The following is a 17528-nucleotide window of genomic DNA, read 5'->3' as shown; positions in this document are numbered from 1 at the left end:
CTTTGACTCACGGCGGTATGGCTTTTTTCCACACTTTTAAAACCTTCAATTTTATAGACTCTCTGCAATTATACAATACAAATACTGTTCACAAGACGTTTGGAAAGAAAACACCAATTTCCTTTATAAAGACGGAGAGAGAGAAGGAAGGAGGGAAGAGTCCGTGTCCCACTTTGTGGAGGTAGAGAGATGAACAAATATTTCAAATTTGCAAATTTGATAACGAACTTCAGAAATCTGCAAATTGATTTGTCGATTTGCCAAATAAAGCAGCATTTCCTAATTTCCCATGGGACGGTCCTGTCCGGCTATGTTCCATCACCGCCGGAGCCATCTTGCTATGTTACTGGTGTGATTAATGCGTGTGGGAGCTGGGGAGGGTGTCTGGCATCATCTTTTGTTGTTTTTACGTTATATAGAGTGACATAGTGCCTGATTTATAGATGCACATAAATGCCTCTGTGTGATGTATAGATTCTGTACACGGTTGATGCACTGCACATGAGCAAAAGTTGTGGCCAGTTTAAGAGTTGCACGTATCTTGTACTATTCCTGGCTATAAAGTTAAAAACCACCGGTAGCCTTAATAAAGTGTTAGCAAAGGTGGGATCAGGGCCGTAGCTAGGGTAGTGTGGCCGGTGCCATCGCACAGGGCACCACAGGCCACAACTCCTGTTTATTATCATTCTTGATTGTAGCTTCCTCTTATTTCATCCCCAGCATCTCCTGGCCTCTCCTGTCTGTTCCTTGGCCCTTCCCAATGAAGCCATGGCCCTTTTTTGGGTGTATTATGTCCCTTTGAAAAATGAGGGGGGCGCCAATGCTCTTTCTGGCACAGGGCATCAAAAGGTCTAGTTACGACTCCGGGTGGGATCACCATAAAGTAACACTGGAGGAGAGGGAATATATCAAGCCTTGGAGAGAGATAAAGTGATGAAGTTGCCCAAATCAGCCAATCAGCTTCTTGCGGTCATTTCATAGACTGTGCTAGATAAATGATAGTTGGAAGCTGATTGGTTGCTTTGCGCAACTACTCAACTTTAACTCCCTGCAAGGCTTGAGCCATCTCACCCAACAGAACTGGGGAAATAGTGGATGGTGCACATCTGACCAGTATGCTTCTGACTTAGGTATTTTAAACTTTAAAATGTATATGATGGAAACACAACGTTCAATAGATTTGGCTGAGGTAAAACTTGGCTTAAACTTTTAAAGGTCCCTGGAGTGAATGAGGACAGAGGGTGGGCCGCCATTCCTTTGGACCACTTCTGGTCAGTTGGGAAGACTACAGTATATAAAAGGATATCACAGCCTGCTGTTGTTGTGTCACTACCTTAGGAGAGAGGAACAGAACTGTATCCTGAGGGAGATATTTGTTGGCTTCTTACCTACCGCAGGATGCTATTACTGCCACAGTTTTGTGCAAGATGAAAGCTAGCTTTAAGGGCCAGACACCTATTAAATTTGGTTTTGTGAAGCTAATAAATGGAGGGTGTATTAACCATTTGGCTGGCATGTTCGCATTGTTTGCGACCACACCCAGCTGTGCATTTCCTGACATGGGGGGCCTATTCACGAACACTAATTCGCCCGGTAACCATGCGGAAACACTAGTTCATCATCAGGGACGTTTGTAGGACCACCTGATAGGACCACCTGATATTCAGCAAAAGTTTGCATCAGAGAACAAGCGCCAGCTTCAGACAGCACTTGTTCTCGGATCCCTGCTCCTTTCTATGGGAAGGAGTTGCGGGGATGTGAAGAGGAATCCGAGCGGATCCCTCCGCCGCCTCCTCACTACCTCCCAAGCGGCTCTGCTCATGCGTGACCTCGGGTGACGCATATGTAGCCGGGATGATGGGGAAGAGGTAAGTAACGCAGCTACTTCTTTAGCTGCGATACTAACCGAGGGGACAGCTGTTTTTCGGAGCAGCTGTCCCCGCACCGGAGCAATGATGAATTGCTCCATTGTCAAGTTTCCCCCGATGCGAGTTGGATACTTGCAGCGAGATGATAACATAATCATGGGGGGCCATACGGCCTCCGATGATGAATAGGCCCCATGGTCACAAACAAAGTGACCAGTCAGAAATGCCCATTGGGCGGCTGCTGCAATATAACCTTCCAACAGTCAACAATTGCAGAGGGACCTCCCGACCCTCTGCATCCTTGTACGCTTCCCCCTTGTCACTGCTGATCGGCAGCCCAGCAGCACCTTCCATCCCCTGCAGCCGCCAAGGAAATGTAAATGAAGCAACCCTCATTCCTCCAGTGTACTTGGCAGCTGGTCAGAGGAGTAGCCGCAGGGGAAATGCAAAGTTGCCATGTCAAGATGTCTCGATCGTTGCTAAATGATATATTGCTGGCTGATATTAAAAATCAATATTATTGTTATGTGTTTCAAATAAAAAACATTTAAATTTTTTTTTAATTACGATGGCTAAGTTAAACCTAGATGTTCTAGACCTAGGGCCTGATTCAGATGTGCTCGCTATTTGCAAGCACACGCTCTGAATCAGGTTGGGGAGGATTTTTTTTTCTTTTTTTCCTGTCCGCTCGCAAAGCTGAGGGTGCCCACTCACAGCTAGTGCGAGCGGGCAGGAGATGGTTGCGATTACCGCGACCATCGGGCTTGCGAGGAGACCCTGTGGTAGGGTCTTAGGTCTTGCAAGCCCGAGTGGACTTCCTGCTCTAATATAGCAGGAAGTCCACTACTGACATCACGAGTGATGTCAGTAGGGCCGCCCACAAACGGCAGGTATTCTTAAGGGAACGCCTGCGTTTGTGCAGCCAACTCCCCTCCTGGCCTACAAAACGGGGCCAGCTGTCGATCGACAGCCGACCCGTTTTGTTGCGAGCCTCGAGCGAGTAATTTCTCACTCGCTACATGGCTTGTGCACGTGCATTTCGCATGCCGCGTGTGCACACTGGGCCACCATCGACCCGCTTGCGAGCGCAATGCGCTTGTGAGCGGGTCTGAATCAGGCCCCTAATTCGGTCATACAAAACCTGATAAGCTCTGAATATTTTTTTTTAAATATTAGCCATATAATTGGTTAAGGCCTTGATAGAGGCTACTACTGCCCTCCAGGTTGAACAATGGTTCATGGAGGAGAACCAGAGGGACAGAGTCAAGACCAGCAAAGCTTAAAAGATTAGGTGGAAGCCTCTACAGAAACCGTGACTAGCTCAAGCTCCATACGGAAAGAAGATGATTTTGATGTCTATCTTACTTTGTTTGGGAGAACAGCTAAGTGAGGGGGCTAGTCTGAAGAACAATGAGAAGGCTTTTGGCATCCTTCATTTCTTGAGATCCTCAAAAAACATAATTTGATTCGAATCTGATACTTTTGATTTGCTGCACTGTTCATGGGCTCAGGGTATACAGATTGAAGAAGTCCCCACCGATCCCATAGCAAGACCTCCATCCATTTCACCAATAAGTGACTACCACCTGATATCCTAGCAGGACCGCAGATTTTGGGCCCTTATCTGAGGTAATGTCTGTCCTATGATCAACTCAGGAGCATATTACCAATTTATATCACCCTCTAGTCTGGAAACAGATGTGGGATAAGGATGCTGGGAGATTTAAAAGAACTTGGCTAAATGATAAAATGTTACAGAAGAGATGTGTTAGGACAATGCTACAGATTGTACCATCACTGATGAATCTATACCATGCTATGCTGCTTATATAAATTGAAGGTTGTCTTTTTATGCTTGTAATACATGGCCAAACATACCGATGTGAACAATTACTGGGGTGATGAAAAGTTTACAGGTAATTTTGGATTCGGGCAGCCTGAGTAGCCTTATGGAAGTTGCAGTAGTGAACACCACAAAACACCAGTAAATACTATATATTAGCAGCGGCGTAACTACGTAGTTGAAGGCCCCATAGCAAAAGTTTGTAAGGGCCGCAACTAGGGGGGGCTAGAGGTACACGTGCACCGGGTGCCGAAATGCAGGGGGGTGAAAAAGGGCTGACTCACGGTGGCTTGGGGGCTGCAGATTCAGAAAACGGCCATCCAAAAATGGCCACTGCCAAGGAGGAAACAGATGCTAGAGGTCCTTACTGGACCTCTAGTGTCTGTCTCCTCCTTGGCAGCGGCCAGTTTTGGATGGCCATTTTCAGCAGATTTCATGCAGACTAGCCGTACGCATGGACTCTGCTGAAAACGGCCATCCAAAAATGGCCGCCGCCAAGGAGAAGACAGACACTAGAGGTCCTACCTGACCTCTTGAGTTTGTAGGCCAGCGCAAGTGCCCGGAGAAGATGATGAAAGCTGCATCTTCTCCCGTGAAACCCCCTGGCAACGAACAATAAACCCCCTGGCAACAAGCATGCAACCCCCTGGCAATGAGCATGTAACCCCCTGACAATGAGCATGTAACCCCCTGGCAACGAGCATGTAACCCCCTGGCAACGAGCATGTAACCCCATGACAATGAGCATAAACCCATACCTCCCAACATGAACCTCTCCAGGAGGGACACAATACTCTGGTCCTGGACTTCCCTGGTAATGTATGATTGGTGGAGGCTCCAGAGGGGGGGCTGGAGCACAGTCCAAAATTCAAATAGGGGAGTCACACCAACTGCCAGCGAGTCCCAGCCAGTGGTGTTTGGCAGTGTGTGAAATGACAGTTGGTGTGACTCCCCTATTTGAATTTTGAACTGCGCTGAAGCCCCACCTCTTACCAGGGAAGTCCAGGACTAGAGCATTGTGTCCCTCCTGGAGAGGGTCATGTTGGGAGGTATGCATAAACCCCATGGCAACGAGCATGAAACCCCATGGCAACGAGCATGAAACCCCATGGCAACGAGCATGTAACCCCATGGCAACGAGCATGTAACCCCTGGCAATGAGCATGAAATCTCCTGGCAATGAGCATGAAACCTCCTAGCAACGAACATGGAACCCCTGGTAATGAGCATAAAACCCCTGACAATGAGCAGGTAATTATAAAGTAATTGGAAGCCTTACTGTGAGGCATAAAATAGTATCTGGAAAATATGTAAGTGGCACTTTGGTAATAGGCATTACAGTGTGTGGCATAATGTGTAATGGGCATTATTGTGTGTTGAATAATGTATGTTACTATACCAGGGACGTTTGACTAGTGCACTGGCTTATGGAGGAGCAAGCACAAAATCCAGGTACGGGAAGGAAGGGGGCGCAAAAATGCTGCCTTGCACCGGGTGACAGATATCCTAGTTTCGGCCCTGTCATATGTACCACCCATTAGGGAAAAATGTATATATCACATATAACTTTGACAAGGATGATGGGCCCCCCTAAGTTCTGGGCCCCATAGAAAGTGCACCTCTGGCAGTTACGCCCATGGTAATTAGTATACCTCTTACTGCCATACCATGGCTTTTATAAAAAAATTTAAATTTGGGGATCGACAGCGGAAGACCGGCAATGAAGATCCCTACAGGTAAGTATTATAACTATTACTAACCTTACCCCCCTAACCCTAACCCTCCCTTAGGGGTGCCAAACCCTAACCTTCCCCCCAAGGGCCTAACCTTAACCCCCCCTGTAAGTGCTAAACCTAACCCCCTCTTCCCTGCAGCCTAAACCTAAGTTTCCCGGGAAGGGGGGGGGGCTAACCCTAACCTCCTTCAGGGGGTGCCTGACCCTAACCTCCTTCTGGGGGTGTCTGACCCTAACTCCCCCTACCCCTAGCCTAACACTAACCCTCCTGGGGGGGGTGCCTAACCCTAACTCCCCCCGGGAGCCCCTAACCTAACCCCCCCCTTTGCATCTGCCGCCCGGTTTACCTTCGTTCGGTATGTCGGGCATTGGGCTCCCGGCGTAGGTAAAATGACAGGTGTCGGGATTTCGACGCCTGTCATTAGACCCCTGCCGGGATTAGACAGTCGGGAAGCCAGCGGTCGGCATTTTGACCGTCTGCTTCCTGACTGCATCCCGTAAATTTGACCTTCAAGCAAAAGGATTTGGGTCATGTCATTTAGTTACTGGATGACAGCAAGAAATATGTGCGCCGGGCCAATGGTGAATGTGAGGATACCGGGTTTATGTCTGCAGATTAACCTTGACAAATGTATATATTTATTCAGGGTGTATTATATTACAAATGTTTCAGTCACCAGTATACATCATGCCCAAACTGCATCACTGTTTGCTGCATTTGGTATTCCCTGTTTTGTACTATGTACGTCTGCCCCACTGTATTATATACCAGCGTGTTATACCTCCACTGAAGTGCAGCCTCCGTAGGCAGGATGTACTTCACATAGATCTACTCATACTGGGTATATCATACTGCCACACACGTCAGTCTTCCCATATATGCCTTGGGTCCTTGTACGGGTTATCTCCCACATTGTAACCTTTGTAGGGCGCCCAACATGGCTGCCTCACCTGGAACACTCATGGATGGGTTGAAAAATACATGGATCTGACGATTATGGTGGGACCCTACTCGTAATGTTAGGATGCTACAACCAGCCATTATATGTAATCTCTTCTAGGCATAACCTATTCCACCCAGGGTAATCCTACGTAGTGCGCCCAAGATGGCTGCCTCATCTGGTACCAAGCAGAGGGGGGCGCTGCCAGCCAGGGCATTGTACCCGCACCCTGCCCCCCACCACCATTGCACCATAACCGACGAGATCAACTGCTGGAGTGAATGATTTGCTGGGCTGACTGTAGGGGGAGCTGCAGCACCTATAGGGCAGTCCTCCTATCATTCTGCATGCTGATTCTGAGAGCTGCCGCTGGCTCCGGGTAACAGCTGTGAGGGTGATTTCTCCTTCCCCAGCGCTCTGGAGCTGCAAAACAGGTGAGTATTGGAGTGTAGTGCCAGTGGGGGGTGGAAGCGGAGATCGGGGGAGGGGATGACTTTTTGCATTTGTTGCATTTATCTGTCTCAGGCTAACTGCATTTGTAGGAAAGAAGTGTGTGTGTGGGCATCTGTGTCAGCATGTGTGTATCTGTGTCAGCATGTGTGTATCTGTGTCAGTGTGTGTGTGTCTGTGTCAGCGTGTGTGTGTCTGTGTCAGCCTGTGTGAATGTGTGTCAGTATGTGTGTATCTGTGTCAGTGTGCATCTGTGTCAGTGTGTGTGTGTATCTGTGTCAGTGTTTGTTTCTGTGTCAGCGTGTGTGTGTCTGTGTCAGCGTGTGTGTCTGTGTCAGCGTGTGTGAATGTGTTTCAGCATGTGTGTATCTGTGTCAGTGTGCATCTGTGTCAGCGTGTGTGTGTATCTGTGTCAGCGTGTTTTTCTGTGTGTCAGCATGTGTGTGTATCTGTGTCAGCTTGTGTGCATCTGTGTCAGCGTGTGTGTATGTGTGTCAGCGTGTGTGTATCTGTGTCAGTGTGCATCTGTGTCAGCGTGTGTGTATCTATGTCAGCGTGTGTGTATGTGTGTCAGCGTGTGTGTATCTGTGTCAGTGTGCATCTGTGTCAGCGTGTGTGTATCTGTGTCAGCGTGTGTGTATGTGTGTCAGCGTGTGTGTATCTGTGTCAGTGTGTATCTGTGTCAGCGTGTGTGTGTGTATCTGTGTCAGCGTGTGTGTGTATCTGTATCAGTGTGTTTGTACCTGTGTCAGCGTGTATGTATCTGTGTCAGTGTGTGTGTATCAATGTCAGCATGTGTGTATCTCTGTCAGCATGTGTGTGTATCTGTGTCAGTGTGTGTGTGTGTATCTGTGTCAGCGTGTGTGTATCTGTGTCAGTATGTGTGTATCTGTGTCAGTGTGTGTGTATCTGTCAGTGTATGTGTATCTATGGCAGTCTGTGTGTGTATCTTTGTCAGTGTTTGTGTATCTGTGTCAGTGTGTGTGTATGTGTGTCAGCGTGTATGTATCTGAGTCAGCGTGTGTTTATGTGTGTCAGTGTGTATGTATCTGTCTCAGCTCGTGTGTATCTGTCTCAGCTCGTGTGTATCTGTGTCAGCATGTGTGTATCTGTGTCAGTGTGTGTATGTGTCGGCAAGTGTGAATCTGTGTCAGCGTGTGTCTATCTGTGTCAGTGTGTGTGCATCTGTGTCAGCGTGTGTGTATCTGTGTCAGCGTGTATGCATCTGTGTGAGTGTGTGTATCTGTTTCAGTGTATCTGTGTCAGTGTGTGTGTATGTGTGTCAGCGTGTGTGTATCTGTGTCAGCATGTGTGTTTGTGTCAGCGTGTGTATCTGTGTCAACATGTGTGTATCTGTGTCAGTGTGTGTATCTGTGTCAGCGTGTGTGTATGTGTGTCAGCGTGTGTGTATGTGTGTCAGCGTGTGTGTATCTGTGTCAGCATGTGTATGTGTCAGCTAGTGTATGTATCTGTGTCAGTGTTTGTGTATCTATGTCAGCGTGTGGTATGTGTGTCAGTGTGTGTGCATCTGTGTCAGCGTGTCTATCTGTGTCAGGGTTTGTGTATGTGTGTCAGCGTGTGTGTATCTGTGCCAGCATGTGTGTTTCTGTGTCAGTGTTTGTGTATCTGTGTCAGCATGTGTGTTTGCGTCAGCATGTGTATCTGTGTCAGTGTGTGTGTCAGTGTGCGTATCTGTGTCAGTGTGTATGTGTATTTGTGTCAGCGTGTGTGTATCTGTGTCAGCGTGTATGTATGTGTCAGCGTGACATGCAGTGACGGTGGAAGTACAGTACCATGCCTATACAGTCCACAAAAAGAAGAAACTTGTTCGCTCGCAACAGGATTTTATTCCCCCTCTATGTCCATGTGGATATTAGGGAATGACTTTTTGGGGAGATGGTGTGACTGAGAGACACAGGGGGGGATGGTGTGGCTGAGAGACTCAGGGGGAGATGGTGTGGCTGAGAGACAGAGTACAGATGGTTTGGCTGAGAGATGCAGGGGCAGATGGTGTGGCTGAGAGATGAAGGCGAAGATGGTGTGGCTGAGAGACGCAAGGGAAGATGGTTTGGCTGAGAGATGCAGGGGCTTAGGTAGTTACTCAGGGGGCACACTGTTGTATGATGATGACCTTGTTAATATTCCTACACAAACAGACATCTTCCGGAAAATGTGACCTACATGAATTGTGAATACCGATGGAAGATGCCGTCGTCCCAGGGAAGATACATTTCTTCAGAGGTTCCACATTGTGAGAAACCACCATATAGGCAAGGTGCATATGGAAAGGATTGTTCCCAGAGGGACGAGAATTGGGATTACCCAGCGCTCACCTTCACTATCACCCTTATTCAGTGCTACAATTGTTGCCTTTTAGTGGCCTATCCATATTTAAGGATCATCGCCATACCAATATAGGAATTGGAGTTTAAGCCTTCAATGAATACATGTGCATGGAACTATTATAGTTGGCAAGAAACCCAATTTAGGCTGGATTACATTGGTGGATATATGAGCATCTATTCTTTAATTGTTGATTCTCCACTCCTGGGAGTTTCACACATTGCTCTTATTGTATCATTCATGTAACATTTTTATATATATTAAAGAGATTTCATTATCATCCCTTGCTGTGTGTTTCAGCGCCAGGGGTGTATCTTCCTATTGGATTGGCCCTCGCCAGGGGCGACGGCAGAGGGGGGCGCCAAACCGACTACCATCAATTATCTCTTTCTGTCTCCTCTGCTCTTACCAGTGTCCCATAGTTAGCCGTCACTGGTTGCTGGTCTCCTTCATCTCTCCTCAGCTCTTACCAGTGACCTCCAGTGAGTGCTACTGTGTATCAGGCTTCTTATATGTCCCTTTATATCAGAAACTTTTAAAATTAGAGAGACTAAATTTTTTTTATTCTAGAATATCTCTTCCCCCACAATACCCACCACATACCAATCACCACTGATTCCCATGCAGGAAAAGAGTGCAAGCACCACATCACCCACAAGGCTCTATTCTCAAGGTAATTTGCATATATGCAAATTATCTTGTCCACAATGCATTTTGTTTATTATTGATGCCCTCTTTTCCTGTGTTGTTTGACATATAGAAATGAATAAATAGTGCTTTAAGTAAGTGTTATAACTGAAAATATATAAAAATATATATATTAAAAAAAATTATATATATTGTCTCCCTATTTCTACAGGCATGTAAATTAAACTACCCCCAGTGTAAGTTATTTTATTTATCTTTCTCTCTGTTTGAGAGATTGACCATGATCCTTATAGGTTGTGGATACCAATGTTGGGGATAGGACATGATTGTTATGGACTGTCTTTATTCTTATGTGGTCGATTGAACAGGATGCATGTGGGCTGTCTTTCCAGTGAATATATCATGGAGTGTATCTATCAGTTGTTAAAAAATAAAATATAGTATAGGCTGCCCAATTTGGATATATGTAAATTATTTCACCCATAATGCGTTTTGTATGTTTTTGATACAATGTTGTTACTCTTTTCCTGTGTTTTTTTGCATAAATAAATGTAATAAATAGTGATTTGCAATAGAGTAAATTCTATAAAAGATATATATATATATTAAAAAAAGAAATAAAAAAAAATATTCTCCCTATTTCTACAGGTGTGTGAATTTAACTACCCCCAGTGTGTGTTAATTTTTTTTTCCGGTGGAAGCAGTCATTGGGGTGGCGCCAGTCCCTTAGTTTGCCAGGGGCGCTCGGACCCCTAGATACACCTCTGTTCAGCGCCACCTACACCTTTTTTTTTTTCTGAATGTACTGTATGGCTGTCACCGGGATGCCCAATTTTGGCACTTGTCAATTCCTTAATACAGTACATCCGTTATTTAAAGTGAGACAAAATCCCTTTGCTCAAAATGCCATGTACATCAACTCTACACATTGGAGAAAACAGCATTAATAGGACATGGAATGAATGTAAAACTAATTAGCTCTGCCCATCCAATGTAAATTATCCTTACATGATAAATGATAATTTATCAGCCAAGCAGGTGACAGGACAGATAATATGTCTGTTAGCACATGCAAATATGCTGCAAAATAAGGCTGATTTATGCAATAATATATAAAGTGACCCTTTTCCATATTTGAACTTGCAAAAACTTGGGCTGCTTTTGGTGAACTAGTGCATGCAGTATTAGAGACAGGGGTCTATTTATCAAACTTTTCATCCATGATACTTACATTAAGGTAAGTACCCTCCCCCTCTCCCTACCCCTAACCCTCCCCCCCCGGTGCCTAAACCTAACCTCACCCCCAGTGCCTAACCTAACCTCCCATTCCCCGCACCCTAAACTTAACCCTCCCCCCTAGTGTCTAACATCTAACCCTAACCTAACCCTCCCCTAACTCCTGATACTTACCTTTGGGAAGCCGGCGATCAGGATTCTGGAGCAGGGATCACGACACCGGTATTTCGACCGTCGGCATGCCGAGATGCTGACTACATCCCGTGTAGAGGGATCATTCCAGTTCCATCTGTTTCCTCTAGCAGTACCAAAGGTTTGCACGTGCTCAGGAACACTGCAGGGACAGAACCCCTCAGTGTAAACTTTTGCTGGAAATGCAGGTTTTCGGAAGCGCGGCCTCAAACATGGTCATATGGAACGTTATTTATAGACGACATTTGGAGATTAATGATAAATAGGCCCCTTACTCTGTTCTCACTAAATGGCAGACATTTATAAATAACCATAAACATTTACATGGCAACAGCAGTTCTGTCTCTAGAAAAACTGATAAAAATGACAATATGGGGCAAATTTACTAAGAATCGAGATAGGTCGAGATGACCATCTCGGGTGATTTATTGATTTTTTTCCCTGCTTGCAAATTTACTAAAGGCAAAGTTGGGTGAGTTAGAGAGAGATTTCTCTCATCTCACTCGTAAAATTCGGCGTAGATAGCAATCTCGAATCTTATCACCATCGGGCCAAATCGGAAGTACTTTTCACCTAAAACATACATCTCTCAAGTTTACCAAAAATCGGGATGACAAGCTCGGGTGAGATAGGAGCAAACTCTCTGTCAAAATCACTCTTCAAACTCTCAACAACCTCTCAAATGCTAACAAGGCCTTCTTCCGAAACAAACACAGAGAGAACGTACAAACTCCACATAGATAGGACCTTGTTGGGATTCAAACCAGAACCCTCAGTACTGTGAAGCAGGAATGCTAACCACTATGCCAATCTTGTTGCCGTTCCTACATTTAGCATCCGACGTACTGGCAAACATGCCCACCAACTTGCTTTACCTAAGCTGCTTCCTGTAACCAGAGTACATGAGAGTATAACAAATTCCACACATTAGGGGCTGCCATAACTTTAACCCCAAATCACCTAAGTAGAGCTGTGTTTGCACAATTTGACTCCATCCCCCGCTGCAACCAGCACCCTAGGTGCTAATATAGAATTAGATCTCTTTTGGCTTTCATGCTTACCCTTAAGCGTTTTTGCAAATACCCCTTAGACTGACAGGGCCTACGGTGTATCTGGAAGAATCACTATACACAGCAAAGAAAAATAAACGCTGTATAAAATTATAACAATATGCTCACATGATCCTTTGGATGAAGGCCCAGCCCCGACCGCCTGCCCACTAACGCTTGTCCCTTGCTGCGCGGTGTGCCCACCACGACTTGAGTCACCTTCTGAACATCCTGGACAGTCGAAGGCACCTCCTGTGGAACCGTGGAAGACTCAGAGACGGTGACCTGAGGACTTGATATAAAACACATTAGCTGGAAGCATGGGGCGTGACCTCTTTCAGCTAAACAGGATGGTGTAACAGCGATGGCGTGCCCGGGAGTGGTGGGAGGGGGGTATATGCTGCGCTGGAATGCAGGGCAGCTGTAATTGCTATGGAATGGGGGGCTAAATGTGAAAATGGGGACAGTTGGGAAAAACCTGGGGGGTGCAAAATATTGTTATGGGGGGGCCAGTGTGCAACAATGGGTGGTGGCTGGGAGCGGGTGCATGGTAGCATGCAAGCCGTGTGGGCATTGTTACCAGTGCGGGGGGGGGAAGCCCAGCGTCGAGGGAGTGGGGGGGTTGATGAGGCCCCGGGGCATGTTAAATGCACTGGGGGGGTGGGGGTGCAGAGGAGGGGGGAAGCAGGCACTGGCCCCCTGGTGCTGGGTAATGGGGCAAAGAAGTGCCCCAGGGTGGTGTCCCCCGTTTATTGCATGGGGGCGGGGGGCAGCTGCTGGGAGGGCTAAAATGGCCGCCAGGTTGTATTGTGTGGGGCCAGGCAGTGGCGGGTAGCGTGGGGCCCCCAGGGAGCCAGGCTGCTGGTGGGCCAGGAGTCAACAGCGCCGTGATCTGTTTCATGTATCAAAAGCGCTAGGATTAATTAAATTTGTCTTAGTTCATAAATCACATTTGGATTTCTTTTCATTATTTTTTTTGCATGTAATCTTCTTGTTGTAAAAAAGGGAATATTTAATATACAAGTGATGGCAATATAAACTCCATATAAACAGTTATTTCTACTGTCTTTGCTTATAACACAGCAGACACTGAATGCAGCACAGCGGGCCAGAGAAATTATCAGATTATGGAGACGATATTGTATTTAACATCTTACCGATAAAACCTTTTTGTTGGCTACGAGGTAAAAGTGAGTGGATTGGCTCAGTGTTATTACAGTAGTCAGTAAAGTGAAACAAGACACTTTTATGTGAGAAAACTCACACTGACAGCTTCCAACTGTACCCACACAGAACCTCAATTTAAACATGTGAAATCCGCCCAAACTCTGCTACAATACGCCCATAGCGCCAGCTTTCGGATTTAACTCCGCCTTCTTCTGTACAAGCTCCACCCCTTTTTAGGTCAGAGTGTCGGGACTGCCCCACCAAAATCGGCATAGTTGGGAGTCCTACATTATCCACTAATACTCTAGTGGCTTTTATCATTAATCTGTTATTATAAATTATTATTATTGCTCTAAGTAATAATGCAACAAGATTAAATGACAAAGGGCCTGATTCAGAGCCGTTCGCTATTTGTGGTCGTTCGTTCAAAAACAAGGGGTGGCTATTCAAATGATCCGTTCGCAAATTGCAGTCTGTTCCCACCTCTAAGTCTGAACGAGCGAGCAAAACATACGCTCGTTTTTTTGATAAAAACGCCCCCTGGCCGCACGCACCATACGTCATGTCCGCTATTTATTAGATTAATCGAGTACATCGTACAGCGTATGAACTGCTCGCTATTCTTGTGGTTGGTGTTTTCAACCGCTATTTTGCGAGCAGTTCTGAGTTAAAAAAAACCAAGTGACGTGGTCAATGACGCTGCTGTATTAATTATGCACTCCCTTAAAACGCCCGTTTTGACCTTTAAGCACGCCTGCGTTCGGATCTCCACTCCCCGTTTTCAAGCACCTTCCCCTGTTACCACCCACATATGCCTCATTCTGTCACTCAAAATAGCAGGCCCTCGCTATATTGCGTACCAACGATTTTCGGCCGCACTGACTGGTTCGCGCATGCGTACTAAAAACCGTACGCATGCGCAGATGTGCGAACATCACTCGGAATGAGCGTACTGCCGCTAGCGAGTGGCTCTGAATGAGGGCCAAAGTTTTACATACATTGAGTGATCTCTGCTATAATCAGAACTGCGCGGTCTGCGCGTTAGGTGGATTTAGACAAACACAAAAACACAATGTTCCATCAAATGACAAAAGTTTTTTTGACCCCGGACTCTCTGAATAGATTGTGCAGCCTCGTTTGTCCTCCTGACAATACTATTAAAGTCCCAGTGATAGAAATTATTTTTCCTTTTTCTTTTTCTTTTCTTTTTCCTTTTACAATTGGAGTCAAAGTGACTGCGCCATCCTGACTCTATTTTCTCCCGCGCTGACCCTGTCTTCTTATTCACTGAAAAATAAATCACCCCAGACATTTAACCACATTGTACAGGTTCCGTTCTATCTTCCACCAGACAACAATGACTTCGGGTGCACAGAACACATTAAATGCAGCAACATGGTGCTTTCAATGTACAGAAATCACAAGGTCAACAGCTCTCTGTAAAGCAGGAACATTTCCTGTATCCTTATTGTACATCAACCTTAAAAAGTGACAAGTCACAAACATACCGTACAGACAGAGCTGGCATTGACATTAGGGGAACCTTGGGCAATGCTTAAGGCAACATAAAACACAGAGAGAGTGACATAATGTCTCTCATTCAGTGTTGTAATGGCCCTGTGCTCCCCTACATGTTTTCCGGGCACTGGCATGAAGGAGAAACACCCAGCAGCCATTTACCTCTAATGTTGCTGGGTGCAGCTCCTCAATGTCAGTGACACCCCAATAAGAGTAGTCCTTTGTCATAGAGGGACTTCTGGGTTTATGAATCAGAAGTACCTCTGGTGTCCTGCTGCACAAGCGCAGAAAGCCTTGTGTGCCACAGGGGACACTGGGAGGGCTACGATTGCAAAGAGAAGCCCATAGGCTTCTATTGGGCAACACCATCTCCAAAGCTTTCTACAGCTTGGTGCATATGAGAAGTGCAGTCAAGCCTCCGTAAATGGCTTCTGCAGGGGTTTGACCGCATAATAGATCATAGCCCATTCCGCCCAGTAGCACACAGACCTCTAATGACAGATGGGGGTAAATTTACTAAGAATCATGTTTGGGAGAGATTAAAGTTAAATAGGTTCCCACAAACACGCGTGAGTTTTCCCAGACCAAACTCGCAAATTTACCAAGAAGTGAGTTTTGAAAAATCATTTTTTTCAATGGTGAATGCAAATGTGTTTTGTTGTCTGAATTTTAGGCAAAACACAAGTGAGAATGGATGTGTTTAGAAAATAAGTGTGAGAATGGATGTGGTTATATAAAACACACAGGAGAATAGTTGTGTTTAGAAAACACAGGAGAATGAATGCATCATTGTAGAAACATGTTCTGATTGAAGCAGTCACATCATGTACACACTGCCTAAGCATATAAAACAACACAAACAGCCCAACCTTTGTGGGTTTTGTTGGTTGAAGGTTGCAGAGGGAAAGTGAGGATTGTGTTTAGTTTTATAGGAGAGTTTTTGGCTACTGGAATAGATTGTTAGTTGGTATGTGGAAATTGTTTTATGCTTTTTTATTGTCTTGTCATATATCTGTTTGTCTAATTTTTCTGTCTTTCTTGATTGTGTTTTTTTATTTTGTCCTGTCAGTGTGTTTTGTGTGTGGCATGTGTGTGGGTAGTAGGAGAGGAAGTTTGTTTTATTTTGTCTTTTTTTCTGTGTGTTTTGCATTTGTATAGGGAGGAAACGAATTTGTCCAAGGCAGAGGAGAGGCAGAGAGAGAGCGAGTGAGGTGGAGGAGGTTGCATCTCAAGAGGCCCTATAGGGCAGTACAGGCAGCAGTGATGAGGCACCCAGTCAGAGGGGCAAGACCAAGATGAGGTGCAATGTGAATCTTTCTATGAAGTAGAACATGGTCCTTGTACAGGAGGTCATGAAATGCCAGCTACATGCAATGAATACCAATGGTAGTATATATTGCAATTTTTGCTTCACACCAATCAATGAAACTGATTTAGCACCTTTAAAAACATCATCATTGTTTTCCCACTAATTGCAACTTGAAACATCTGTGAACAAATGCAAACACATCCAAACTCACGCAAACACTCACCTCAGGAGGTCAACTATCTGAAAAGTCTATTTTGATAAGAGTTTGGTAATTTCTCATGCGAGTTTAAAAACTCTATTCTTATTAAATTTGCAAGTTGCATGGTTTCCTATAGAAAGTACTTGTGAGTTTGGCCGATGGTGTATTTGGTCGTGTTTTATAAACTCATACAAGTTTTGATGTCTGTTTCCTGTGACTTCACACGTGTTTGCCCTTAGTAAATTTTCGAGTAGGAAAAACAGGCCAAAATCGAGTGAGATGGCAAACTCACCCAAACACGATTCTTAGTAAATTTACCCTAGGGAGAGATGTAACAAATCTAGGAGAGAGATAAAGTGGAGCAGTTGCCTATAGCAACCAATCAGCGTCTAACTGTCATCTCATAGACTGTGCTAAATAAATGCCAGATAGAAGCTGAATGGTTGATTTGGGCAACTGCTCCACTGTATCTCTCTTCAAGATATGGGCAAATTTATGAAAGTGCAGAAAACAGGATTTTGGTACTTACCGATAAATCCCTTTCTCCGATTCCACAGGGGACACTGGAGTTCAAGACAGTGGGGTACAGATGGGGGTAGAGTAGAGCCTGGCACTTTTAATAATTTAGAAATGTAACTGGCTCATCCCCCTCTATGCCCCATCCACCCCAGTTTAAGAACTGAGCCCGAGAGGAGACGGAGGACAACAGGAATATGAGGAGAAGGAGAAGACCACAGAACGAAACAAGACCGACTGAAGGAGAACAGAGGAACCCACTGCAGGGAACACAAGCAGTCACACAACCATATAAGGACCAAACAAAACAGCAAGTACGTAGCGCTGGGCGGGCGTCCAGTGTCCCCTGTGGAATCGGAGAAAGGGATTTATCGGTAAATACCAAAATCCTGTTTTCTCCTTCATCCACTAGGGGACACTGGAGTTCAAGACAGTGGGGACGTCACAAAGCTAACCTCCCGGGTGGGAAGCGCGGAGAACTTGTTGACCCTTCGGCCAAACCGAAACTGGGACC

This window comes from Taudactylus pleione, unplaced genomic scaffold, assembly GCF_031769625.1.
Source record: "Taudactylus pleione unplaced genomic scaffold, aTauple2 ptg000679l, whole genome shotgun sequence".
NCBI classification, from domain to species: Eukaryota; Metazoa; Chordata; class Amphibia; order Anura; family Myobatrachidae; genus Taudactylus; species Taudactylus pleione.
The sequence above is the reverse complement of the archived record's forward strand: the minus strand, read 5'-3'. Positions refer to the sequence as shown.